The 25,666-nt window shown below is 55.4% G+C and overlaps 3 non-coding genes and 2 pseudogenes across 3 annotated transcripts; 1 reads left to right on the forward strand and 4 right to left on the reverse strand.

Annotated features, from left to right (window-relative positions):
- The first annotated feature begins 1,226 nt into the window (after window positions 1–1,226).
- On the forward strand, window positions 1,227–1,418 carry LOC123930393. Its single transcript, XR_006816103.1, has one exon. It is a non-coding gene; the product is annotated as a U2 spliceosomal RNA (small nuclear RNA).
- Window positions 1,419–4,908: 3,490 nt separating this feature from the next.
- On the reverse strand, window positions 4,909–5,099 carry LOC123930389. The gene has a single exon (XR_006816099.1). It is a non-coding gene; the product is annotated as a U2 spliceosomal RNA (small nuclear RNA).
- Window positions 5,100–15,279: 10,180 nt separating this feature from the next.
- Window positions 15,280–15,470, reverse strand: LOC123930392. The gene has a single exon (XR_006816102.1). It is a non-coding gene; the product is annotated as a U2 spliceosomal RNA (small nuclear RNA).
- Window positions 15,471–20,967: 5,497 nt separating this feature from the next.
- LOC123930399 lies at window positions 20,968–21,140 on the reverse strand (annotated as a pseudogene).
- A 70-nt stretch (window positions 21,141–21,210) lies between these two features.
- On the reverse strand, window positions 21,211–21,373 carry LOC123930404 (annotated as a pseudogene).
- Window positions 21,374–25,666: the final 4,293 nt, after the last annotated feature.

The raw sequence follows: 25,666 nt of genomic DNA on the forward strand, positions 1-25,666 counted from the left end.
CTTTTAGCTCAATAGCGCATAAGCCCTAGAGCGGAGATCTGGATGTGTTTCATTTACATTTATATCTCCAGGGCTTTGAACAGCAACTGGCATATACCAGATGCCCTGAGTACTTAGTTGAATAAATGAATGAATCAATATTATATCACGGGATACCTGCCTACAGAAAGGGATTAGCAAGCAAACAAGGAAGACTCTAGCAGTGGCTTGTCAAAGATCAGTTGCTGTTTTGCAAGTTTTTCTACCTATGAGAACATATGGAAGATTGAGGACCTCGAATACCATCCTTATGGTTTTGCCATTTTGCTTCCTGCTTCCATTCTTGGCCTTTACTGGTTCTATGAACAAGTACATAAGTGATAAGCACCTGGCAGCCCAGGCCCGTAGGACCCAATAATGACAAAATTCTTCAAAAAACTTGTGGGGGGGGGGGTGTTCGGCTACAGGATTAGGAAATTCTTTAACTATGATCCTAAGTTTAGCCTTTGACTAAGGAGTGAGAGAGGCTAAGGAGGACCTTCATTTCATTTTTATTTATTTGAGAGAGAGAGTGCAGGCACACAAGCGGGGTGGGAGGCACGGGCAGAGGGAGAGGATCTCAGGCAGAAACCCACTGGGACCAGAGCCAAGGTGGACCCTGAGATCATGACCTGAGACTAACCAACTGACCCACCCAGTCACCCTGAGAAGTATCACTTTATTTATTTATTTGACAGAAAGACAGAGATCACCAGTAGACCCAGAGGCAGGCGGGGGGGGGGGGGGGGGGGGGGGGGGGCGGGAGAAGCAGGCTCACCACTGATGTGGGGCTTGAGCCCAGGACCCTGAGACCCAGCAAGCCTCTGCCCCAACCCCTCGTCCTCCCCCGGACACACCCCCACTTCTCTGGGTCTTCCCCTCACGCCAGCAAAAGCTTTCCAGCAAAGAGGAGCTCTGCTTCCACGGGGGTTCCTCTCCGGCGCGGCCACGCCTCCCTGCGCGGAAGGGGCGGGGCATTCAAATTGACAATGGCGATCGGCGCGGGCGACAAAGCGACCACAGAAGCACCATTTGTGTTTTCAGGTGTAGAGAATGGACATCTGTGGGGGAGAGCGTCCTGACCGATGGCCGCCGTAGCGCTGTCGGAGAGGGGAGGGAAGCGAGGCGTGGGCTGGGCGCGCCGCGGCTCGCCGTGAGTGCAATATGGATGGCGACTTGGCGGTGGCGGCGAGGGACGGGAGTGTGGTATCGCTTCTCGGCCCTTTTGGCTAAGATCAAGTGTAGTATCTGTTCTTATCAGTTTAATATCTGATACGTCCTCTATCCGAGGACAATATATTAAATGGATTTTTGGAGCAGGGAGATGGAATAGGAGCTTGCTCCGTCCACTCCACGCATCGACCTGGTATTGCAGTACTTCCAGGAACGGTGCACCCCCTCGGGGGTTAAAACATGCGGTTGCCAATGACAGAGTGTGCTCTTAGGTGCGGTGACTTGTAAGCTTTCTTTTTCACGTGGTTGTTAAGGCCTGTTATGAGTTCTGATACTTCTACCTGATCTGGAACGCTGTAACCCGCATTTTTGGCACGTCGTGGGGGCGACATTCATTCTTCGTTTAGGAAAGTTTCTTTTTTTTTTTTTAAAGATTTTATTTGTTTATTTGACAGAGAGAGAGATCACAAGTAGGCAGAGAGGCTGGCAGAGAGAGAGGAGGAAGCAGGCTCCCTGCAGAGCAGAGAGCCCGATGCGGGGCTCGATCCCAGAACCCTGAGATCATGACCCGAGCCGAAGGCAGGGGTTTAATCCACTGAGCCACCCAGGCGCCCCTAGGAAAGTTTCTTGTCAAGCAGCGTCTTTGGGGGGGGTGTTGTGAGTTTGTCGCAATAGCGTCTACTGTTTTTTATTCCCAGGTTAATTAAATATGGAGGCGGGCTTTTTTGTCGTTGTCTGGTGGTTGGTGGAAGAATAAACTGTCTTTGCTAAACCTGACTTTAAATCGAGTGAGTTCGACTTTCTTTTTGAAGTTCTGTTATCTCATCTGTTGCACAAGGATTAGTTTGGCCTCCAGATCGGAATTCCTACAGGTTTAAAAAAAAAAAAAAAACATTTGCAGAGTGGCGCTCCCAAAGTATGCGGGCAAATAGGTGACAACGAGTGCACTCACCAGCTGGCGCAAGACCCTCCGGGTTGGGGTCCCGGGAGTCTCCCAGATCTCGTTGGGACCTCCAAATGTTATGCCCGAGTTTTCGCATCCGAGAGACCACCAAGGAACCAAGCACCGGTGCAATCACACGAGGGTTTATTTGACAAGCTTAAGCTTGGGCCCAAGTATACCCGACACAGTGGAGTAGGGACTTGGACCCCAAACCAGATTATAGTCAGAGTTTTGTTTTTTTTTTTTTTTTTTTTTTAAGATTTTATTTATTTATTTGACAGAGATCACAAGTAGGCAGAGAGAGAGAGGAGGAAACAGGCTCCCCGCTGTGCAGGGAGCCCGACGCGGGGCTCGATCCCAAGACCCTGGGATCATGACCTGAGCCAAAGGCAGAGGTTTTAACCCAATGAGCCACCCAGGCACCCCGACAGTCAGAGTTTTTAAAGACAGAGTAGGGGTGGACTCCGCGGTGGGTGAGGACGAAGGGGATTATGGATGATGTAAGTCTCCAAGGATTTTTGGAAGCGAGGTCTCCAGGACCTTGAGGGGCTGGCTAGCTATTGTTGGGAGAGAGGTTATTTATTACCAGGAATAAAAATCTTCTCGTGAGACCCTATTTAGATGTGTATCAGTGGGCCACGTGCTTGGGAATGATTCTCGACACCATCTCGGAGGTTTAGAGATAAAGGAATTGTTTTTTTTTTTTTTTTTTTAAGATTTTATTTATATATTTGGCAGATAGAGATCACAAGTAGGGAGCGAGGCAGGCAGAGAGAGAGAGGAGGAAGCAGGCTCCCTGCCAAGCAGAGAGCCCGATGCGGGGCTCGATCCCAGGACCCTGGGATCATGACCCGAGCGAAAGGCAGAGGCTTTAACCAACTGAGCCACCCAGGCGCCCCAGGAATTGTTAAAGTAGACTTACAGGATCCTGGTCGGACCTGTTGGGGTAGGGGGTCGGCCAGGCTAGGATTGTCCTTAGCAAAATCTCAAGGTGAGGGCAGTTAGGTCCCCAGGGGAGAGCCACTCTGTCTGTTTCAAGGGCTTGTCTGTAGGTGAGGAATTTTTTTTTTTTTTAAAGATTTTATTTATTTATTTGACAGAGAGAGATCACAAGTAAACAGAGAGGCAGGCAGAGAGAGAGAGAGAGAGAGAGAGAGAGAGAGGGAAGCAGTCTCCCCGCTGAGCAGAGAGCCCGATGCGGGACTCGATCCCAGGACCCTGAGATCATGACCCGAGCCGAAGGCAGCGGCTTAACCCACTGAGCCACCCAGGCGCCCCATGTAGGTGAGGAATTTTAATGATTTTCTTCTGCCTCTGTTTCCCACATCAGCTAAACTTGAGGTGGGATGGCCTTAATTTTCTCGGCCTCCACACTTGACCTTCGCTTTGTATCAGTCTCCCTCCTTTGAACCATGGACCCATTATTGGGGGACCCAACACTGGGGACCCAACAGAGACAACCTAGTTTTACGGATCCAGTGGAGCTGGGCATGCAACTTGCTCTCCAACACAGACACTTACGTTTGAGCCCCAGGATCCTGAACACGTTCGGGGAGGGAGGTTGGGGGAAAGGCACTCTGATGGCCCTTGCACTGCCTGTCATCTGCAACTCTGGGGACGTCCTACGTCCAAGGTTTTCCGGCTTGGAGTAACACCCGGCCGTGTCAGAGAAAGGCAGCATAACAGCTCCGCACTTCTTTGTTCACGTCCCTCAGGGAACGTTCAGGGGCACCTCATTAATCAGATTCTTCTATGCTTTTCCCCTATCTCATCCCCAGTTCTTGCAAGCTCCTCAGTCACTAAGGACCTAAAGAGAAAACACCAAACATGGAGCCCCTACGGTATGGGTGAGGAGGGAGAAGGCTGGCTGAAGACAAAGCAGAAGGGGACACCGGGCACCCTACCCCCACCCCACCCCCACCCCCGCCCCCACCCCCGGGTGTGACAGGCGCGACCTCCTTCCAGGAAGCTCCCAAAGCTCTTAATGTTAATGCCTTGCTTGAGGGGAAAAACAACCTTACCTTGAAAATGGCAAGGCCTTAGCTATCTCGTAGGTCCTGTTTAGCATATGAAAGTTCTTTTGAAACTTTCCTTTTTCCTTACCTCCTCCTCCCCCCAGCCAACCGTATTTGGGTTGGAAAACAAGAAGGAACACTGCCCCTGTGGTCTGTCATTAGGGTCCAGTGATCTTTTACTACAGTAAAGCGTGTCACTGGCGCTTTCTGAATCACACCTCCCTTGCATAGAGCAAAGATGGTTGCCTGCTTCTGTGCATTTTTGGCAAAAACCCTAGCGTCCACTTTTCGGAGAAGCCCACATACCACAAAGTACACCTCGAAACTTCAAGAAGACTTGGGCACCTGGGTTCAGTCGGTGGGTTGGGCCATGTTCTCAAGGTCCTGGAATGGAGCACCGCAATGGGCTTCTCCGGTCAACAGGGAGCCTGCTTTCTCTAACTCTCCGCCGGACTGTGACTTCAGAATTCCGTGTGTCCAACCGAAAAACAAGCTCCTCCAAGGACGAGAAAAAGAGACAGAGACAGAGAGACAGAGACAGAGACAGAGAGACAGAGACAGAGACAGAGAGAGAGTGAGAGAGAGAGAAAGGTAAAGAGAGACAGCCTGTGTTTGAAACTGCTGTCTTAAAACTTAGACCCGCCTGTGTCAGGCAAACAGACTAAAATAAAAGCAGCGTGTGGCAAAAACCACCTGGCAAAATAAGAAAGCAAAGCACCACTAACCGGTCTGATGTTCAACCGAGTCATGGTCCCCGGGCGGGGGTGCACCGTTCCTGGAAGTACTGCAATACCAGGTCGATGCGTGGAGTGGACGGAGCAAGCTCCTATTCCATCTCCCTGTTCCAAAAATCCATTTAATATATTGTCCTCGGATAGAGGACGTATCAGATATTAAACTGATAAGAACAGATACTACACTTGATCTTAGCCAAAAGGCCGAGAAGCGATAACCCCCAACTGCGGAGCGCCTCGGCACCCTGCCCCTCACACATCTTTTTGTTCACGGTGAGAAAAGTCACCCTCAAACGAACTCGCACCTTCTTCCCTGCAACTTGACAGGACGCCATCGTCACAACTCGTTAGGCATACATGCTTTGTCGGATCCTTAACCTGTTTCGGGCTTTCACGCTCTTTATTGTTTTGCTCCCATCGGTCCCGGGGAGAAACAGTCATTTCTAATTTGCATGTCCCGCCCACACGCGCGCCGTTCCCTGGTTTCCTGCCCTCCAGCCTCGGAACGGAAATGTGCGCCGGTAGCCGTAGTCCCTCCCCCCCCCCCCCCCCCCCCCCGGTCTGGTTCAGCCTCGTTTCCTAGGAGAAATCCCCAAACCGGGAAGACGCACGCAGCTGTGTGAGGTTTTTCTGGGCACCATCTCTCCTCTCTTCCTTTTCAACATCCTCTCCAACCTACAGCTACCTTGAAAGGTTTCTGCCCTGAGCACCCACCCCCTGACATCATCTGACCGCCGAGTCCCGTGTACAGACATGATGGGGAAAAGAACGCGAGCGGTCCAAGCCCGCGGCCAGAAAGAGTTCTTGAGACGTATCCTGTGCCAAAGGGTCGTTTTATTAAAGCACGGGGACAGGGCCCCTGGGCAGAAAGAGCCGCAGCGGCCCCATTACAGACTTCCAAGTCGGGAGGGGGTCAGGGAGAGCGTTAAGTCTCCAAGGAATTTTGGAAGCCAGGTTTCCAGGACCTCGAGGGGGTTAAGCGGTTGTCATCACCGTCTAGTAAAACCGTCGGCGTGAGACCCTTCGGATGGGCATCGGTGGGCCATACGCTTGGGGGATGATTGCCAACACGCACCTTGCGGGGTTTTAGAAATAAAGGGCTTCTTATAGGATAAGGTAGACTTACAGGATCCTGGTAGGTGGAGGCAGGGTTTCAGGCGAGGGTTGCCTTCTGCCCTTACCGAAGTATTGGCATGGGGGCTGTTGAGTCCCTAGGGGAATGTCACTCTGCCTGTTTCAAGGACTTGTCGACGAGCAATAGGTAGTAAGGAACTTTAAGAACTCTTCTTCTGCCTTTGTTTCCCCACATCATTCCCCCCGTGAACAGTTCTGACCCTTAAATCTTTAAGGTTTTGAGGGTGGAAGGTCTCATCTTCTGTTAACTTCTTCCTGCTGGACGGGGGCATAGAGATGTCCCTGCCTACGGCTCAGCGTTGGCCAGTCGGGGCTCACACAGGTAACGGGAGTTACAAAAGGCAGGGGCAGCTGAATCCGAGGGAGACTGCGTGGGGAGATCTTCCGAAGCGGGAAGGCTCCTCCGTTCCGGCCGTGAAGGGGCCTCGACGCCAGCTGGAGAGAGATGGGAGAAAACAGCCAAACGAGATTAGGGTAACTGGAAGAAAAAGAAGCCCCAATGAAGAGTCCTCTGGTAGTTGGCAAAAATTCTTTGCCAGTCCAGGAATTTAACCCATCACTAGGGGAAAGAGAGGGATTGTTTAAAGCGCCAGCATTGAGTATTCACGTCAGACACCCAGACACATCCTGCGATACCCCGGAACGTCTGCACGGCATTTTGTCGTTCTGCCTAGCACACGTCTCACCCCGTGTGGCAGTGAAAACGCCTAACGTCATTCCGCCCTGTAAACCTGTTTTCAGTTAGCAATAATCGCACCGCGCGAAACTTGTAAACCCGTTTTAAGCATTTGTGCTGTGTTCGTTTTTTAACAGAGAAAGGCCGTGTGGGGTAATCATTTAGGGCCTCGACCGTGTACTTCTTAAGAGCTTCCGTGTGCCAAACGACATCGTCCGGTGCCAAAGAGGGAACGATAGTGGGCGTTAGGCGGTCGTACCCATGAGACGCCCAACGTGTTCACCACTGTTTCAAGTTGGGAAGGCTGCCTGGGTTGGTGATGGTTTTCACGCTGGCCAAAACCCACAGCACCGCGGCCTGTCCAGCCTGGGGGAAGCCTCGGACACGAGCTAGACTCTAGTCTAGCCATCGGGTCCTGTGAGGAGACAGTCATCTGAGGCTGGGCTCCTTGAAACCGCAGCCGAAATACCAAGGCCTACTCCGCTTCGGAGGGCCAGCTTCCGAATCTGCGTCATAAAAGGCAGTCCGTGGTCCCTCTGTAGAGACCGAGGGAGTCCAGATCTACGGACCATTTTTCTTAAGAGTTCTTGTCACCTCCGTGGCCTCTTCTACCCAGACCAGTAGCCTAGTGTGAATCCTGTATTACCTTCCACTGGTTATTCTGGGGTATAAAGGTGTCGTCCTTCATCATGAACAAGCCGGGCCCGCTCATTTCTTGGTCTGAACGGGCCGCACGTCGGGACTCCACTGGAGTGAAGACGGATGAAAGACTCCACCTCCGTCTATTCGGTGCTGCCCGCTTGGCCGCACGGTCTAGTGGGCTGTTTCCCTTGGATTCTAAGGTCCTATCCCTTGATGTCCTTTGGGGCGAATTTCAGCGCCTTCCTTAGGCAGGTGTACAGCCTTGAGAAGCGTAATAATTTCAAGGAGGCACCTGGGCGGCCCAGGCGGTCAAGAACACGAGTGATAATCTCAGGCCCCTACTTGACTGGGGAGTTGGGATTGAGAACAATCCCCTTTTCTTCCCAATTGCTCCCAGGGCACGTAGGACCAGGGAAACATATTCGGAGTCAGTGTAAGTACGAACTGGCAAGGCTTGGGCAATCGCCAAACACCAGTGAGCACTGTGGCACACGCACCCAGCTTCTCATGAAGCTGCTTCCCATGTAGACAGGAAACGGTTGCCGTCGGTAAACCAACCGTCCTCGGCGCCTTCGACAGGGGCATCTTTCAAATCTGGTCGGCCGGAAGACCGGTGACCTCTGAACCGCCGCGCTCTCTAGAAGCACGGTGATCGGGTCCGGGTCTAAGGGAAGCTGGGCCGAAAGTCTCACGGGTTTCGAGGATCAGCTCAGGCGCATCTGTACGCGTAACCTGGTACGTCGTAAGTCTGCCTCCCGTCGTCCATTGGTGGCCTTTGGTCTCGGGACCTGATGCGAGGTCATCACAGTCAGGGACTGTCCCGTGGGGAGCTTCGAGGCTCCGCTCTCCCGGGAGGGCTGTTACGTGCTTGGCTGACGCCTTGGCTTGCAACTGGACCTCGGCAGGCGGGGCTTCTAGGAACAATAGGACTAGGGCGGGGGATGAAACGATCGTCGAGCCCTTTATGTCTGAGGTCCGGCCCTAACCGTATCCTAATGATAAGGAATCACTGGCAAGCGGGGGAAGACTTGCCAAGAGACGGGGGATCCCCAAGGGCACCACCCAACCCAACCATTATCTCCACAAGCCCACCGTCACCCCTGCAGAGTCGGGTACGCTCTGGCTTTCAGAGAACGCTTCTGTCGTCCCAGCCACACAGAATGAGTCGAGCTCCTCACTGAGTTACGCAGTTGTTGGGGACTCGATCCCATTCTCCAGCTGGCTACGACGTCACGGGCCCACGGGATCCCGTGACTATCCCCGACAGCACAGGAAGCATGAGCTTTCCGTCCGTCCGCCCGACCTACCGCGGTACTTTCTCCGACGTTCACCTCAAGGGGTCTGGCTTAGGGGAACGACAAACATTTGCACACGATCGGATCGAGAATTTACCATCCACAAAGGTGTGCTCCTGAAACATAAATTTTCTCTCTAAAACAGCCCGCACCGTTGGAGGTATTTCAAGCATTTGAGAAACGAGTCCGGTTTTAACAAACTTGGCCTAATCGCTCACAGATGCTCAGCAAGAATGACGATCGATCACACAGAGATCTCTTCGAATCTGCTTGGCTGGAACTTTGATGAGGAGTCCCTAGGTTGAACTTGTAGCAGCCTCTCCAGGCCAAGAGCCCAGCCGAGAACTTGCCCTCCGACGGGCCTGTCGTGCCTGTCGATTTGGCCAGATTCCTCTTCACGGGGTCCCCAGGGCATCCCGAGGTTCCCGCACCTGCCAGGACGTGAAATTCTTCCCTCACCTCGCGAGGCGGCTGGGAACTCTGTGAGCCAGGTACGAGGCCGAGGTTTCCGAGGGGTTCTACGGCTCCGGGTTCCGTAAAGGCAGCCGTAGAGCCGTCTGCTCCTAGCTGAGGGTGTACGGGTCTCCCACATACGACCTCCCAGTCAAAGCCTTGGTAAAATAACCAACGACGGTCTCCTGTTACAAGGAGAACAGGTTCCGTCGAACTCACGCGAACGGCTACGATTGCCACCGAAGAAAGAACACGTACCGAGGCCTTCTGAAACTTCGAGGGCTCAGACGGAGAGGAAAAGGAAACGCTTCCGTCTGTTCACGCGTGAATCCTTTATCGCGTCTTCGTAAGTCACAGACCTCTTAAGAGACAGTTTCCTTAACCTGGAAGAGTCATCATCAGAAAACCAGCCATGCTTCAAACAAGAGCCACAGAAGTATAATCGTCCTTTTGCACACACCCCCATCCAGTCGTCGACGACTTCGCACGCTGTCCTACTCGGAAAAGACCTAGATGTCCGGTGAATTTAATCCCAGTCAGGATGCGAGCAGAACTTCCAAGTCTCGCGTTACCAAAGACCACGGAAAAAGCTCTCTCAGCAGCCGCCCGCGAACGCCCGGGGACGGACGGACGGACGCGAGAGGGACCATCCCGTCACGTCATCGCTTTGCTCACAAACGGCAACGGACACCACGGGAGCTGGTCTGACCTTCAGCGGACCTCGATGCAGTCAGGGTTCCACGTCTCCTGCTGGTCCCTTAGAAGACACGTCGCGCTTCATGGAACCCACAAACTCAACTGTGTTTAAATACTGAATTCCGTTCCATCAGGATCCTCCCCAGGGGCAGCTTCTACCCCAGACGCTGGCCGGCTGTCTGGCGGGGAGATCAGGACCATCTGGAGCTGGCGGGGTGGGGGTGGGGGTGGACGCTCTCCTTTGCTCCCTGACAGCGAGGGGAGGAGGAGGCGCGCACCCAGGACAAGGGCGATGCGGAAGCCAGTCAGGCCCGCCGCACCCAAGGTGGGGTGGGAGGAGCAGGAGCGGGGAGACAGGAGGCGGGAGAGGCAGAGTGCCGCCAGAGGGCAGAAGAAAGGGTTCCCGGTTCCAGAGCTCATGGGCCCCAACAGAGGAGCAGATGCCTTGCTTTCCCACCACCAAGGGGCACTAGGCAGTCCTCGTCGGGCCAGCGAAGACGGGGAATCTCCCCGAAGCAAGTTTCGGCGGCTGCTCGGGAACATTCCTTCCGGCCCCCGTCCCGAGGGAGGCCAACCGCCGTTGGCTCCAGACCCGGAAAATGAGCGAGGGAGAAGCCTAGTCCCCACATCTACGAGGAGGAGGAACAGTGAGAGACAAGAGTCCCCTTTGCTGGGGGGCGGGGGGGCGCTATGTTTCCTCCAGCGGCCTGGCTTTATCCGGAGGCGCCCCGACTAGATAATTATCGTCCACAAGGGCAGGAGGGGAGTTTTACCAGCCGACCCCTTCAGGTGAACACATTCCCCAAGAGGCCCTTAGCTCGGGGGTCCTGGCAAAGAGCCGTGAAGGTCCCCTAGGTCCATCTGCCCCATTTCCCGCAGAGGACATCGAACCGATGGATCCCACCCAACCCAGGCAGCGTTACAGGGGCTCAGTCCTTCCCTAAGTTTTGCAATCCCAATGGTTTCCGGTGGGTTGAAAGGCACCCACGGGAGAGTCCTTGGGAACTGAAGACGAGAAGGTCCATCACCTAGACAATCCGCAGCCCCACCCAACCCGACCGCCGGGCGCCATCCCACGCAGGGCAGATCCGATTCCCTGGTGTCAGAGCGACCCGGGGCGTCCCCCGAAAGATTAAATCGCTGTGACTCCTGCCGCCAAGGACGCCTGGAGGAGGGAGGCTACCGTACCCCCCCGCTCCCCCCACCGCATCCTAGGCTACAGACGCAAGACTACAGGCGCAAGGACCGAAACACCGTGCCTTGAAGGTTGTGCCGTGAAGGTCACGCCTTACTTTTACCCTGCCTTGAAGAACTCGCAGTCTTTAACCCACGGAGAACAGGAGGAAATTACCGAATTCTGTAGCTTACGGAGTTCGTCGAGGACACCGAAGGAAAACAGTAAAGACAGACATCCACCGGGACCTAAGCGACACTCCAACACGGCTAGTCCCAACAGGGAACTGCCCGAGGAAAGAGTCCCGGGGGGGGGGGGGGGGTTTGCACGCCATCGGGTACCGGTTTCGGCCGCAAGCGGCCCGACCGGGGATGTGACCGGGATCACCTCAGATCCATCAGGAGGAAACCTCCCACGGGAGGCTTAAGACGGGCAGCCGTCCCGTCCCGTGCCCAGGACAGACAACGTTGCATAAGGACAGCAGTAGAGAGAGGGCACCAAGTTTCTGGGACAGGAAGACCCGCCTCCTTGCAGAGACCCTGAAAGGAGAGCGAAGGAAGAGAAGAGAAAGTCTGCACCGCGGCTGAATCCAAATGAGCCTCGGGACGCCAAGCCGCACGTCCGGGCGCCACAGGGTGGAGGAAAGAACGTGAGCCTTCGAAGCCCACGGCCGAGGAGGAGTCCTTGAGACTTTCGGTGCCAAAAGGTGACTCTGAGAAAGCGCGGGGACGGGGCCCGTGGGCGGAACGAGCTGCGGTGGGGTCCCGGGGAGCGGCCCCTTGCGTACTTGGTCAGGGAGAGCGTCAAGTCTCCAAGGGATCTCGGAAGCCGGGTTTCCAGGACCTCGAGGGGGCTGAGCTGTCCTTGGGAAAAGGTCATTTATCACCGTCCTCATCAGGCCCTTCCGAGGTACGGAACGAGAAAGAGAGAAAACTCTTGCTTCTTCGACAGAACGAAACTCATTCCACATCGCAGTTACCACAGGGGTCCTCCGGTGGACCCTCTTAACGTGGCAACACCATCCAGCCAAAGACCACCACACCAGGAACACACCTGTCACGAGACCAACCCGGCCATCGCTTGTTGCAAAAGTGAGAGGGGACGCGCTTCGGGGCGAGGGTGACCGGAACAGCTTATCACGTAGGGGATGTGTGAGCCCGAGGGACGCTGTAAGCCAGGGACGACGACGGGAAGGGCAGCCGCGTTTGCTGACCTCGCTCCTCGCCCCCGCCCCTGCCCCCGCCCCCCTATACGCCACTTAAGCAGACACAGGGACTGGTTTTGAGCTGAAACAGACAGAAGGAAGAACTCTGCCCTCTTCCCATCTGCCTCAGAGCGGGACATGAATGGGTACAGAAGTGAACCACTGACAACCCCGGGTCCTTATCGGCCGGGAGAGTGGCCCCAGGGGACTCTACCTAACAGACTCTACAGGCCGGCCCTTATCTTCCGCTACCCCCTCCCCGCTCCTTCTATTTCCCTTCCTACCTTTTGCCCCCCCCCCCCCCCCCCGACACTCTAAGCCTTTCTACTCTGTCTTGTCACTTCTCTGAAAATGTATCGTTTCTTTTTCTTTTTCCTGTTTGTTTTGGGTTACGGGCTATATAAGCCCAAGTTCAAGCTACCCCACAGAGCGCCTCAGCCCTCCGCTTCTCCCGTGTGTATGTGAGACATACGCACGAATCCACTTCTGTTTGCTTTTCTCTGGTCAATCTGTCTTGGGTCACAGAGCCCCAGCCACCCCCCCCCCCGACCCCACCCCACCCCAACAACCTCAAAGGGGAGAAGGAGAAAGATGACCCGCTGCCCCACAGATGCTTTGGGCAGTCAGGGGAATTCAGACTTTGGGACGCTGAATAAATCTCACCCAGGAGAAAGGAAAACCAGAGCGACGCCAGAGCTGCCCGTCGGTCCGGCAGCAGTTACTCCCGTTAGCCGGGGTACGGGGACGTGCTTGGTCCGTTCTGTTGTTCCGACAACGTTCTTCTTTTTTGTCTCCGCTCTGACCAGACCCACCACCGCGCGGGCCTCGCTCCCGTCTTGACTCGCCACGGTCCCAGAGCGGCCTGGCCCCACGCTGATGTCGCAAAGGAAGGACATCTCGCCGACGGTGGACTCGGGAAGGCCTGAAAGGGGAGCTCTCGAGCCCGCGCCACTCCTGCCTAACCAGCAGGAAGAAGGAAGATAAACATGATTCTGACAAGGGAGAACCTTCTGGAGCAGGGAGGTCATAGCCTGCCTGTGAGGAAAAGGAGGCTAGAGCCGTTCTTGCCCCAGCAGCAAGGCACTCACCACCGCGCACCCTCGAATGGGAAACCGCCACAACCTCAAAGTCTCGCTCTTCTCCCGTGAACTTGTGTTCGAAGCAAGCCTCCCCCATGTCCTCCGTGAATTGAAATCGAAACTGACTTTCCAGTGAAGGAAGGAAGGAAGGAAGGAAGGAAGGAAGGAAGGAAGGAAACACAAAAAACAAACAAACCAAAAAACGTGACCTCCCCTTTGCCTCTTCAGACTTGCTTGTGGCTCCCGGTAGCTTGCACGTCCCTGACTGTGCGATGCCTCCGCCATCCCCGAACAGACTCATCTGGCCAGTCCAATCACCGGCTGTTCTCTTTCTAAAGATGCCGCTGTTGCGGGAAACTGCCCGTGGCCAACCGGAGACCATCCCGGCCTAGCTGTGAGCGACGGGCCAGCTTCCGCAGCTGCTTTTCCTTCTCTCAAAACCGAAGACGCGCCGCGGCGTCTCGACACCGTCTGCTGGGTCGTCAGCCCAAGGCGTACTTCTGCCTGCCTGCCGTTATTCCTCCCTCCGCGGCTAGGACCAAAACGTCTACAAGGACGGGGAAAGGGAGGGATGAAGGAATCTCCCAGAGGGGAGAGCGCTGCAGCGGTCTCGGAACAGGTCGCCGACGCGGTACCCAGCGTCCTCCCGTTTTCTCCTTGTCTCGTTGCCCTAACAAAGAAGGACCCAGTCCTCCTTCCTGAAGGCAGACCCCCCAGAATGGGAAACAGCATCCCCGCGGGCTCCATGTTGCCTTTGTTGAATGCGGTCGAGAACACGGCCAGAGGAACCCGTGTCCGTGAGCCCCATTAGCGGAGGGACAGCTCCCACCGCAGGTCTGCAAATGACGATGTCCCCGATGAATGTTCTCCGAATCCGGAATCTGCAGTTCAGCAAGGGTCACCAAAAAATGTCTTCGGCTGTTAACCTTTTGACAAGGCAAGCGTAAGAAGAACCGGAAGGAGTGGTGGGCCAGACCTGCTGGGGATGGATCGGAGGTCCGGACGCAGTATCCCACGGGCCGGCCGGGTGGGACAGCCGATGGGCGGTCACCCTGGCAGATCGCTGGGAGCGTGTCGCAGGATGCAGGTATCTAGACGTGGAGAACCTGGAAAGGACGAAAGCAATGGGACATGTAGGGGGGGCTACGTTTCCATTCCGACCGTCTCCCACGATGCTTTATTTTTACCTTTCCTGTAAGGGCCTCTTGATGGCTGGTAGCAAACGCTGACGGTGCCCAGTTTTCCCTGGCCTGCGGAGAGCTGGGGTGAGCCACATGAGCCCGGTGGGTAGGCTTTCTGCCAGCTATGTTCAGAGGTGCAGGTGGCACCAAGGAGGTGGCAAGGGGGCGGAGGGTACCTGCAAGGAAATTAATCTCCATCAGGAGGGATGGGAGGACATTGCGGGGTTGGGCGTGAAGGGACACGGAAAGGTGGTAGCGAAGGGCGCGGAGGGGTTCGGGGGAGGGAAGAAGGTGACGGGCCAGTGTGATATGGGATGTGGACGCGGCTATAACCATTCATTGGTCGTTGACCAGGTCAAGGGTCGGAGAACGCTCAGAGAGGCCAGGCAGCCAAGCAAAGAACGTTTGGAAGGATCGACAGTGTGGCTGTTGAGATCACCGGGAAGGACACGAGTGTGTCGTGCAGATAACAGGAGCAAGAAAAGGCAATGGGCTGTAAGGGACAATAATGTGGAATATAAGCCACGAAGAAAAAGAACTGTACCCAGAGAGAGAAAGTAGGAAAGCACGTAAAAAAGCCCCGCACTAAAACATATAAAATGAGGCTGGAGGAAAAGCTAAAAAAAAAGACCAGAGTGGAGTTAGAAAAGAAAACCAAAAACAGTAAAGGAAAAAATAAGTCACTTTTAGACTTGGCTTGCCAGTAGCCAAGAACTGGAAAGAATCTTAACTGAGGAAAGAAAGAAAAAAAAAAAAACACAAAGACGCAAAGCCACCCCCACACACCAAAGAACAAGAACAAGCAAGTGAAAACCAAAAACACAACAACACTAAACAACTCTCTCGTTCACCATTTTTGTGGGGAAAGTGCACCGTTCCTGGAAGTACTGCAATACCAAGTCGATGCGTGGAGTGGACGGAGCAAGCTCCTATTCCAACTCCCTGCCCCAAAAATCCATTTAATATAATGTCCTCGGATAGAGGACGTATCAGATATTAAACTGATAAGAACAGATACTACACTTGATCTTAGCCAAAAGGCCGAGAAGCGATAACTCCCGGCGCCCCCCGCCGGGCCCCCGTCCTCCCAACAGCCATATTCAACTCACGGTCACAGCCCAGACCCTCACTCCTCGCCCGACTGCCTCTGCGCCGTCCACGGTCCCATCCACATCCCAGATGCTTTGGGGCAGAGGCTTCCTTCTCCTCCCTCCCAACCAGAAATCCCGTATCCCCCGCGGCCCCCGCCCTCCCACGCCCAGCAGCCACTCCGAATCTGCATGCCCCGCCTTCAGCTCCCCGAAGAGGCGCGGCCGCCGCGGCCCGGCTCCGCCCTCCCGGCCGCCTCGGCGAGTCGCGAGGCGCAATCCCGCAGCGCGCGCAGACGCGGGGCGAGGGGCGGCGGCCGCGGAGGGACGGCTGACACGGCTGCCGGTGTGGGGACTCCCGGGAGCCGGTGAAGGCCAGACCTTACTTTGGGTCCGCCCCCAGCACGGACCGCGCACTCCACCCGCGGTTCCGTGCCTGAGGTCTCGCCTCCCGCACGCTCCGCCGCTGCCCGGCGCGTCGGCACCGCGACGGCTCTTCAGCCAGCACCCCCGCCCCCTCCCCGCTCGCCACTGCTCCGCTCGCGTCCGTGTCCTCCGGCCAGGGCCCCGGCCGCTTCCGACCCCAGAACGGGATGTCCCGGACGACACCCGTGGAACGGAACAATTCCCGCTGCCTCGGCGTCACTCCGGCCCGCCGACTTTGCTCGGAGCGACACGCACGGACCCCAGTACCTGCCAACTGCGCTCTGCGGAGGCCGGCCCCGGACCCCAGTGCCCTCGCCCTGCGTGCGGCGGCGGCGGCGTCGTCGTCGTCCCCGCCGCACTCGCCGCAGAGTGCCTAGAATTCCGGCGGGCCTTCTCGGGCGCCACCTCCCGCCCCAGGCTCGCCAGCAACTCCGCGTGGCCACGGAGTTCGGATGGCTGGCGGGGGCGGGGGGCGCGAGGGGCGCGAGGGGACGACCTTTCCTTGTGGTGGTGAAAATGGTTCCTCGGCGCCGTTTGGATGAGCGCCTCTCCAGCCAGGCCGAGCGTCTTCTCCTGGGTGTGAGCGCCACGTTGCTGTGCTCTCGGGACGCTCGGTTCACGCACTTTGGCCCCTTTCTGGCTAGGTGAATTGGTTGCGCTGGTATCTGTCATTTACATATGAAGGGGGCTGGCCCTCCGTCTGTCCTCTAAGCCTTGACTATTTCCTTCTGTGGGAGAGCTGTCTTTGGGCCTCGCTGATGATTCCAGGTGCTTAAGGTGCCACGGAAAGGTATGGGGGGGGGCGGCTTTGATCTCCGGGGCCTAGGTTCGAGCCCCATGCTTTGAGTAGAGATTGCTAAATAAATACACTCACAAAAAGTCGTTATTCAGATCATGCTCTCTATCCGTTGTTTTGTTTTTTGTTTTTTTTTTTTTTTTCAAAAAGAAGTTTTTGGATGTTGAGTGCAAGTTAGAAAGGACTTTACCATGACCTTAAAAATAATTTCCTCAATCCTCCCTCAGGTCTTTTTCTTCTTCTTTCTCAACAGCTAAATCTTTAGCCCTTTGGTGTCTGCTCTGCAGTACAGTGTAAGCGAGTCAATTTTTCCTTGACAACTTTGAGATGACCCTTCGGGTCCTAAAGGGCACCACGCGTACATTTTTGTAACATTCCTGGCTTTTTTCTTTCTTTTTCTTTTTTCTTTTCTTTCTTTCCTTCTTAATTTCTTTTCTTTCTTTCTTTTTTTTTTTTTGAAAATTTTTGAAAGATCTTATTCACTTATTTGACACAGAGCATGCACAAGCAGGGGGGAGCTGCAGGCAGAGGGAGAGGGAGAAGCAGGTTCTCCTATGAGCAGAGAAGCAGATGCGGGGCTCGATGCCAGGGTCCTGGGATCATGAACCGAGTTCAGGTAATCTCTCAGGTGCTCTACTAACCAAGCCAGCCAGCCATCACCACCCCCCTTGGATTTTTCTTTAACAAGTGCAGAACAGGGAGCACCTGGGTGGCTCAGTCCATTCCGCGTGGGACTCTTGATTTTGACTCAGGCCTTGATCTCACCGTCCTGAGGTGGAGCCCCACGCTGGGCTCTGTGCTCAGCGTGGGTGCCTTGAGATCCTCTCCCTCTGCCTCTCTCCCTACTCACGTGTGCATATGTGTTCTCTCTCTCTCTCTGAAATAAAAAACAAAATCTAAAAAACCAAGGGGCGCCTGGGTGGCTCAGTGGGTTAAGCCTCTGCCTTCAGCTCAGGTCATGATCCCAGGGCCCTGGGATCGAGCCCCGCATTGGGCTCTCTGCTTGGCAGGGAGCCGGCTTCCTCCTCTCTCTCTCTCTGCCTGCCTCTCTGCCTACTTGTGATCTCTGTCTGTCAAATTAAAAAAAAATAAAAAAAAAATAAAAAATAAAAAACCAAAACAGAACAAAGAAATCAGAGCAGAGGTCCTTGACTGGCGGTCAATAGAGCATGCGACTCTTGATCTCAGGGTCATGAGTTCAAGCCCTACATTGGGCCAAGAGCTTACTTAAAAAAAGAAGAAGAAGAAGAACAACAGCAACAACACGGGGACCTGACCACCTTCAATTCTCTGAGTCCACGGGATTGACCCATGGTGTCCATGCAGATGATGCTTGGGCACCCATCAGGGAGCCCAGCACTGAGAAGTGACTGTGATCCGATTCCTGCCCTCAAGGCATTCATGGTGGGGGGAAGCGGGGGGGGGGGGGGCTGCAGGGTCACTTCTATGGAGACTCCTTCTCAAGAGAATGGATGCCCCTTCGTGGAGCTGCAGGCACTATAGTGTGGACGGACCCTCGGACAGAGCAGGGTGCCCGGGGATAAACCTCTTGTCTTTTCTTACCTGGGGAAAAGGGTCCGCCCGGCAGGACATAACTACCAGCCAGTGAACTGGGGTCTGGGTCCCAGTGCATGGGACTCTAGGCCTCCGGCCATCACCACGGGCTGCAGCTCAACCAACTGGTCCTTTACCACTTGTGACACCACCCACCAGGGCGTTGCTTGGTCCTGGGAGTAGAGAGAAGCCAGACGCCCTTCCTCTGTCCTCCCCGACCCCAAGCAGGGAGCATCCCGGTCAGGACCCGGATAAGACATTTGCCCAAATGGCCAGAACCCCAGATTTCCATGCACAGGGGACTGTGCGAGAGGAACACACGGTTGTGGCTCCCACCTGGCCATGACCCCCTTGTGGGAGGCCACGATGAGGCTTGAGACGAGGACCACACCAGGCCCTGACTTGTGTCTCCTTTAAAGTCCGAATAGCCTAACAAAAGGCTTATTAGGCTGGAAAAGTTGAGTTGCACTGAGAAAGGGTCTGTGCTGTGTGTTGCGCGCTCACGTACGTGACTTCCCACACGTTTACTAGTGAGATGAGAGCAATTGAGGTGGGGTCCTACATTCTTAACTGGTCCTTGCTGTTGCAGCACGGCTCAAAGAACACTCAGGTTTGTTGTTACTTCTTTGTAATTATTATCTGAAGACAAAGACCACTGGCCTTGGAAGATCTGCATTTAGACCTGGAGAACTAGTTAATGGGGAAGTCTGGAGGGTTTCATGCATATGTAACAAATTCTTTTGTAATTAGCTAATGATGGACACTTCTTTGTAATTATTTCTGTTGGCTATATAATGCCTCGCTGCACTGAATAAACTCCATACTGTTGGACATCCTCCTCCGTGTTCCTCCTGCCCTCATCTCTTTGTCTCTTTAACTTCTTTTCCCCATCCTCTTACCCTCACGTTTCCTGGTGGATTTGTCTGTCGCGCCGGCCGCGACGCCCCCTTGAGGCCCAAGGCCTCTCCCATGGAGCTCGGTGTCCCTAACGGGAGCACGCGATGCATAGTCAATAAATGAGAAGGTGGGATGGAACGCAAAGCCAGCTGAAGCAGGAAGGGCTGCCTGACACTTCAGGGAGGCTTAAAGGCAGAATTTCAGCGCATGTCTACAAGACAAGGGAACGGGGACATTGCAGTCTAAGGCAAGAGTGGTGGTGGGGAGGGCGATTGGGGAAGGAGGGGACCAGTTTGCATCAGGCTGCCCTGCCCAGCCACCTGGAAGTTAGGATCTGGGCCTCCTCGGAACTGTCCCAGGGGACGCTTGCTTCCGATGAGCTCTTTGCTACCATAATCGCCCCCTCACCCCCGTGTCCCTTCCTTCACAGACTCATTCATATCCCCAACTCGGCCAGCAGGTTCACCTTCCAACAGGAAGCCCTCGCCCCCACCCGCTCTGGCTGGAAACCTCCTTATTACATCAGACTCCGATCCAATGGACGTGGAAGGCAGGATCACAGAAGGTGCCCTGGCATCTGTAAGGTGCCCTTACCCCAGGCCCTCCACTCACCACCAGGAACACACCGCCCCAGTCTCCTCCCCTTGCTCTCAAGCCCTTTTTGAATTGGCCTAGGAGCCACCTTGCTCTCCCTGGAAAGCCTCATTATGTAAGCTATAAATCTCTTCATACCCTCGTGGTTGGTGGGGGGGCATCAGTCTCCACATCTAAAACAAATGTGGATGACGAGTTTGGGGAAGGCAGCAGGGCAAGGCAGCTCCGTCTCACTGGCTCTCAACAGATTCCAGGATATGGGTCCAAAGGCCTCCCCACCAGACTGGATGGTCTCCTGTTAGTGTCAAGAGCGGGGGAATCCTTCATTTCCTCATTGCTACACTGTTTCCTGAGTGCCTAGGGGGTGCTGAACACGAAGCCAGTCCCAGGACTGCCAGGAAGCGATCCGTACCTGGAGCCCGCCCAACACGGTCATTGTCACGGGGGATTCCCGGTCCAGAAGCTGACTCGGGGTCATCTTCCCAGATGGGCTTGGAGGTCCGCCAGCCTCCGCCCCCACCCCAGAGACTCCAATTCCATTGCTGTATGGCGCTGCTCGGGCAGGAGTCTGATTGTAACGAGAAACCCCAGAGATTCTGGGGTACCGCCAGGGTGGATAAACAGAGGCCACAGATCTGGAGGAACAAATTTTCCTTCCCTCCCGGGGGAAGCCCTTTGTACCCACGACCTCAGCTGCCTGTTCTTTGTTCCCGTCGGTTAAGGGGGCCCACAGAGGCAGTGGAGAGCTTCCTGAAGGAGCCTGGTTGGAGTCCTCTAGATTGGAGGTCGGGTCACACGTGCAAGGACGTTACCTAGTTCTACCAAAAACTGCTCCTCCGCACCCTTGGCCCGAGCCCACCTCAAGGGCAGAAGGGAACCAGGAGAAAGCAGGGAAAGCACTTGGAGAAGGGGCAGCAAACACGTGGAGAAACGAAACGGATCCTGAAGGCCGCAGGCACACAGATCAACCAAAGGCGGTGCCTCGGGGCAGGAAGGTCAGGCTCTGCATACTGAAGCCACAGTTGCTACACCTCCACGCCCCAAATCCGTGCTATGGAAAACACCCACGCACCAGGACGCTAGGTGCGAAACAAAACGTCACTGAGATTAACAAACTCAAAAAAACTCAAAAAGAAAAACACTGAGGAAAAGACACACCTGTCCTAGTCGGCTTTTTACACCATAAGCATTCCCCTGAAGGTCCGTTCCCGGAAGTACTGCAACACCAGGTCGATGCGTGGAGTGGACGGAGCAAACTCCTATCCCAGCTTCTCGCACCAAAATTCCGCCTGATATGTTGTCCTCGGATAGAGGACGTATCAGATATTAAGCTGATAAGAACAGGGGCGCCTGGATGGCTCAGTGGGTTGAGCCGCTGCCTTCGGCTCAGGTCATGATCTCAGGGTCCTGGGATCCAACCCGCATCGGGCTCTCTGCTCGGGGGCGAGCCTGCTTCCCTCTCTCTCTCTGCCTGCCTCTCTGTCTACTTGCGATCTCTCTCTGTCAAATTAAAAAAAAAAAAAAAACCAACAACAACAACAAAAAAAACCTGATAAGAACAGATACCACACTTGATCTTAGCCAAAAGGTCGAGAAGGGATGCAGGCCGACATCCTTACTGCACTCCCCTGGAGCCGGGTCACCTTCTGTCAGCACTCCTGGCTCACTCTCCCAGGACAGGACCCTCCACAGGCGGTTTTGGTTGCAGTGATCCCTTGCTTTCCTGGTGAGTTTTCACATCCCCTGCAGCTCCCTCGCCCTCTTCCCTAGAGGATGACCTGCTGTTTGCATGCCCCCCCCCTGCCCCGCCCCAGGCGAAAGGACCAGATACCTGTGCGGGTGCCTGTGCCTGGGAGCCGGCCTCCGCCCTACCCACCTCCTCTCCAGCCTTCCGCGACCGAGACACCCTTACCCCGCCATACGCTCCGCGGTCACAGTCTGTTTTTGTGCTGGGTGGGTGCTCCGCAAAGCCTCACTTAGCCGGAAGGACCGTGAGACCAGCACCACAACCTCATGGACGCCTCAGGGGCCGCGACCCTGCGGGGAAAGAACCCTGATGGTACCGCTGTGGCGGGCCGGACGCACCTCCCTGCAGGCTTCGCTATCTGCGTTGGGCCTTGGACACATCGGAGCGAGTTGAAGTTCTTCTCACGTCCCACCTGGGATCCCCGAGATGGGAGAGGTTAAGAAATGAGTCCGGGGACCTGCCACCCCGGGCCTGTCCCCAGACAAGGCCGGCGACCTGAGCTCAGGCCCCACCCACTGCTGGAGTCTGTGAGAGGGAACCCTGAGAACCAGACCGGGACCTAGGAGGGGACGAGGGCGGCAGGTCGGACGCACCTGTGTGGGCAGGAGCGACGCAGGTAATGGAATGGGGACATTTGGGCTCACGGCCCAACGCGGCCCTAGCTCTGGGCTCTGTGACTCTCACCTGGCCTGGGAATGCCCCCTGGTCCTCGAGAAGCGCTCGGGTGAGCCTCCAAGGCCCTCTGTGGAAATGCCCGGCAGGAGTAGCCAACCCTCCGGGGGAGACAGTGATTGGGCCAGTCACTTCTGCGAACCCCCATCTCCTCGCTGAAGGCCTGGTCCTAATAACACCTAATGTGGGGCCTGTTTCCTGCCCCCCGTTTCTCCGCCCCCACCGGAGAGGCGCCCCTCTCTGCGCCCAGCCTGGTTTTGACTTTCTCCTGTTGCTGGCACCAGCAAGGAGAAGATAGGTTGCCCAGGCCCTTGGTCCCCGGAGGGCCTCCTTTCCCACACGTGCCCCTAGCCCCCCACCCCAACCCCTCTAGGCCCCTGGAAATCCAACGTGGACTGTTTTTTATGCCTTTCTGGCAGCTAGAGCCATGCCCAGCTCCTAAACATCCCTAGAAGGGGCGAGTGAAGGGATGAGGCTCAAACCAGGTCATCCATCAACCCCGCTTACCCAGCCCCTGGCACAGGCTTCTGGTGAGGGCTCTCCCCGCCTTGCCCACACAAGACCCCTCTGCTTGGTTCCGGGGTCTTCAGGAGTCACCGGATGGGTTCCCAGGTATTTTGACCTTCAGACGCTTCCACTGCCTCTCCCGGGAAGATGCTTTCTTCACCTTCTAGCGCTCGCATTGGCCTCTTGCATGTTCACGCGCTCCAGGGCATCCCGAGTGAGACCCCCCCTCCCTGCCATGCCCCAGAGCCCACACAGGTCCACACCCACGGACAGGGGTGCCACCCTCACCCAAGGGCCATGTGCCTCCACCAAGTGTCACACCCTCGTGGTGGTCCCTGCTACCCTCCCCCGAGCCAAAGATCTGGGGCGGGGATTGAGCCTTCTCCAGCAACATCTGTTTTTGGAGGCTGGCGAACCTAGTAGCTCATCAGACTCTTGGATTTTTGCCAAACTCACAGGTGATCAATTACATCTCGGGACCATTGTCCTATGCATTTCTCTTTGTCCGTCTTTGCTCATCTTTGCATCTCTGTATGTGAAAAACCACATTTATGATCCTTCCCCTGAACTGCGTGATCTTTACTCAGGTTTTATCCAGTCGGTCTTTCCTCTTTTCTTTTTCTTTCTGATCCCATTCCGAGACCTCCTGTCTAATTTGGAGATGAACCCCGCCTCTGGTAGACTGGCAAATATTTGTTCCCAGCTTTGTTCATCGTTTTCTTCCTTCCTCCTCCCTCCCTTCCTTTCCTTCTCTCTCCCTTTCTCTCCTTCCTTCCTTCCTTCCATTGGACAGACATGAGCATGACATAGTCAAATGTTTGGTAGAGTTGCCCACTGGGGTCTGAGTCCTAGATGGCAGTTGGGTCCTCTGGGAGGAAGTTGCTGGACAGAGTGAGGAGCACAAGAGGTTCTTTGCAGGGGAGGGATGCGGGTGGGTAATGCTTTGAAAGATAGAGGGAGAAGGCAAGTGTGGGCTGGGAGAGCCTCAAGCCGCATGGCATCTGACAAAGGCAGGGTCCTTAAGGAGAGGTTTCTGGAAATAAAGCCAGCCGGCTAGAGGAGCCCCACATCCCCATGGTAGAAATGGACCGGCCCCAGTACCCCCACTGAGCTCAGGGCTGAGGGCCCCCCAAGGATGCTGGCTGGTATGGGACCTCCACGGCCACCCTGGTGGGCTCCCCGCCATTCACATGCCCACCATGCCGGGTCTGGAGTAGCCAACAAAGGCCGGTGGGGTCGTTGGGTCTGTAGGCCACCCAGTGTCTCCTCCACCCTGATACCCCACGTTTATCTCAGGATGGCCTGCCGCTGCTGGGAGCCTGCCCTCCCTGGTCTCCAATGATCCCTGGTAAATAGCCATCTCCCCAAAGGCCCAGCAGTGAGCCAGGAGCCCCTTTTCAGAAGGCAAAGTCTCTGGCGTCGGTGGCCCCGCGCCCTGCTCCAGAACCTGCAGGGAGGGCCTGTGCTGTGATCCTTCCCCGCCCTGGCTCCCATCAACTCCACACAACCTGTCTTTCCTTCAGGGATCCGCCCACTGTCATCAGCAGGATGGGGTCCACCAGATCCCGTGGCCCAATCCACAGAGCTGCCCCCACTGCCCTGCTCCCCTCGAAGGGCTTGAGAGCCCTCTTCCGCTCCAGGCCAGCCTGAGCTGAGGATCTTCCCAGTCACCCAGTGTGTGAGCCCAGATGGGGTGTCTAGGTGTGTGGAATGTGTCCCTTCCAGAACGCGAAGAGGCCCGCTGGGCCCTGGGCTTCCTTCTCTCTCAGTAGACTCGGGTATAAAGAGGAAGCAGTTTTCTGGGCTTCGGAGGGCATGTCCCTGCCCGGGGACGACACCGGGACCTCCTAAACATCGTGCTGTTTCACTGTAGGGGTTATCTCCCTGTGTGGTCAGGGGGTGGGTAGGGTGGGGTGGCCACGGGAGTGTGAGTCTCTTGATGGCCTCTGAGACACCTGCCCCCTCCACCCCCCCAGCTTATCCTACCTGATCGGGGTAAGCAACAGGGAAATGGATCAACCCTAGGGCCCGTGCCAGGAGCAGGCGGCCCTGGCCATTTGGTCCAGAGACTTGAGGGAACGGGTGGTGGTGGGGTTGGATGTTCCCCGGGGGCCAGATGTCAGCCTATATCAGTGTTTTTCTCCCTCCTCCCCCGCCCTGGAGACTGTCTATCCTTTGTCCATTTTCTGTTGCGTGTTCAGCTGTTGGTATCCGTTCCTAGGATATCTCCTTAAAGCAGTGGATAGGAGAATCAGAAACAGATGCCTTGTTTCTGAATCAGAAACAGATGTCAGTCAGTCGAGGGAACCCTCTGGTGGCAAAGGAGTGTGCACAACACATGAGAAGAAATCCTTTGCAAGGTTTGTAGAAATCTCATGTCAGGAAAGGATCCTGGACCCACGCCGACTTCTTGCTCCATTTTCTCTACTGGAGACCATAAGTTCTCACGGGGCCGGAGGCCTGTCTGTCGGGGGGTAGGAGGCACCCCTGTCATCGGGTCTTGGCACATAGCAGGCATTCAATAAATAATTTTTTTTTTTTTAAGATTGCATTTATTTATCTGAGAGACAGAGACATAGCTAGAAAGGGTATACAAGTGAGGAGAGTGGGAGAGGGAAAGTAAGGTTCGCACCAAAGAGGGAGCCTGATGCAGGGCTTGATCCCAGGACCCCAGGATCATGACCTGAGTGGGATGTAGATGCTTAAGGACTGTGCCCCTGAAGTGCCCTCATCAAATATTTCTTGAACTGTGGATAAACCCTAAGCTGTAGCACCGGTAGCCTCCTCCCCGCGCTCTCCGTTGTTGTCATCACCCTGTCATCACTTCCCAGCCCCGGAACCTAATGCAGTGTTCCAATCCCAAACTTGCTCAAACCCGCCAAGACCTGGGGAGAAGGAAAAGAAACGAGTAGGGAAGGTGTCGTTCAGGGTCTTGTGAAGAAACTTTTGCCTCTGTGCAGGACAGCTT

This window comes from Meles meles, chromosome 18 (assembly GCF_922984935.1).
Source record: "Meles meles chromosome 18, mMelMel3.1 paternal haplotype, whole genome shotgun sequence".
In the NCBI taxonomy this organism is placed as follows: domain Eukaryota; kingdom Metazoa; phylum Chordata; class Mammalia; order Carnivora; family Mustelidae; genus Meles; species Meles meles.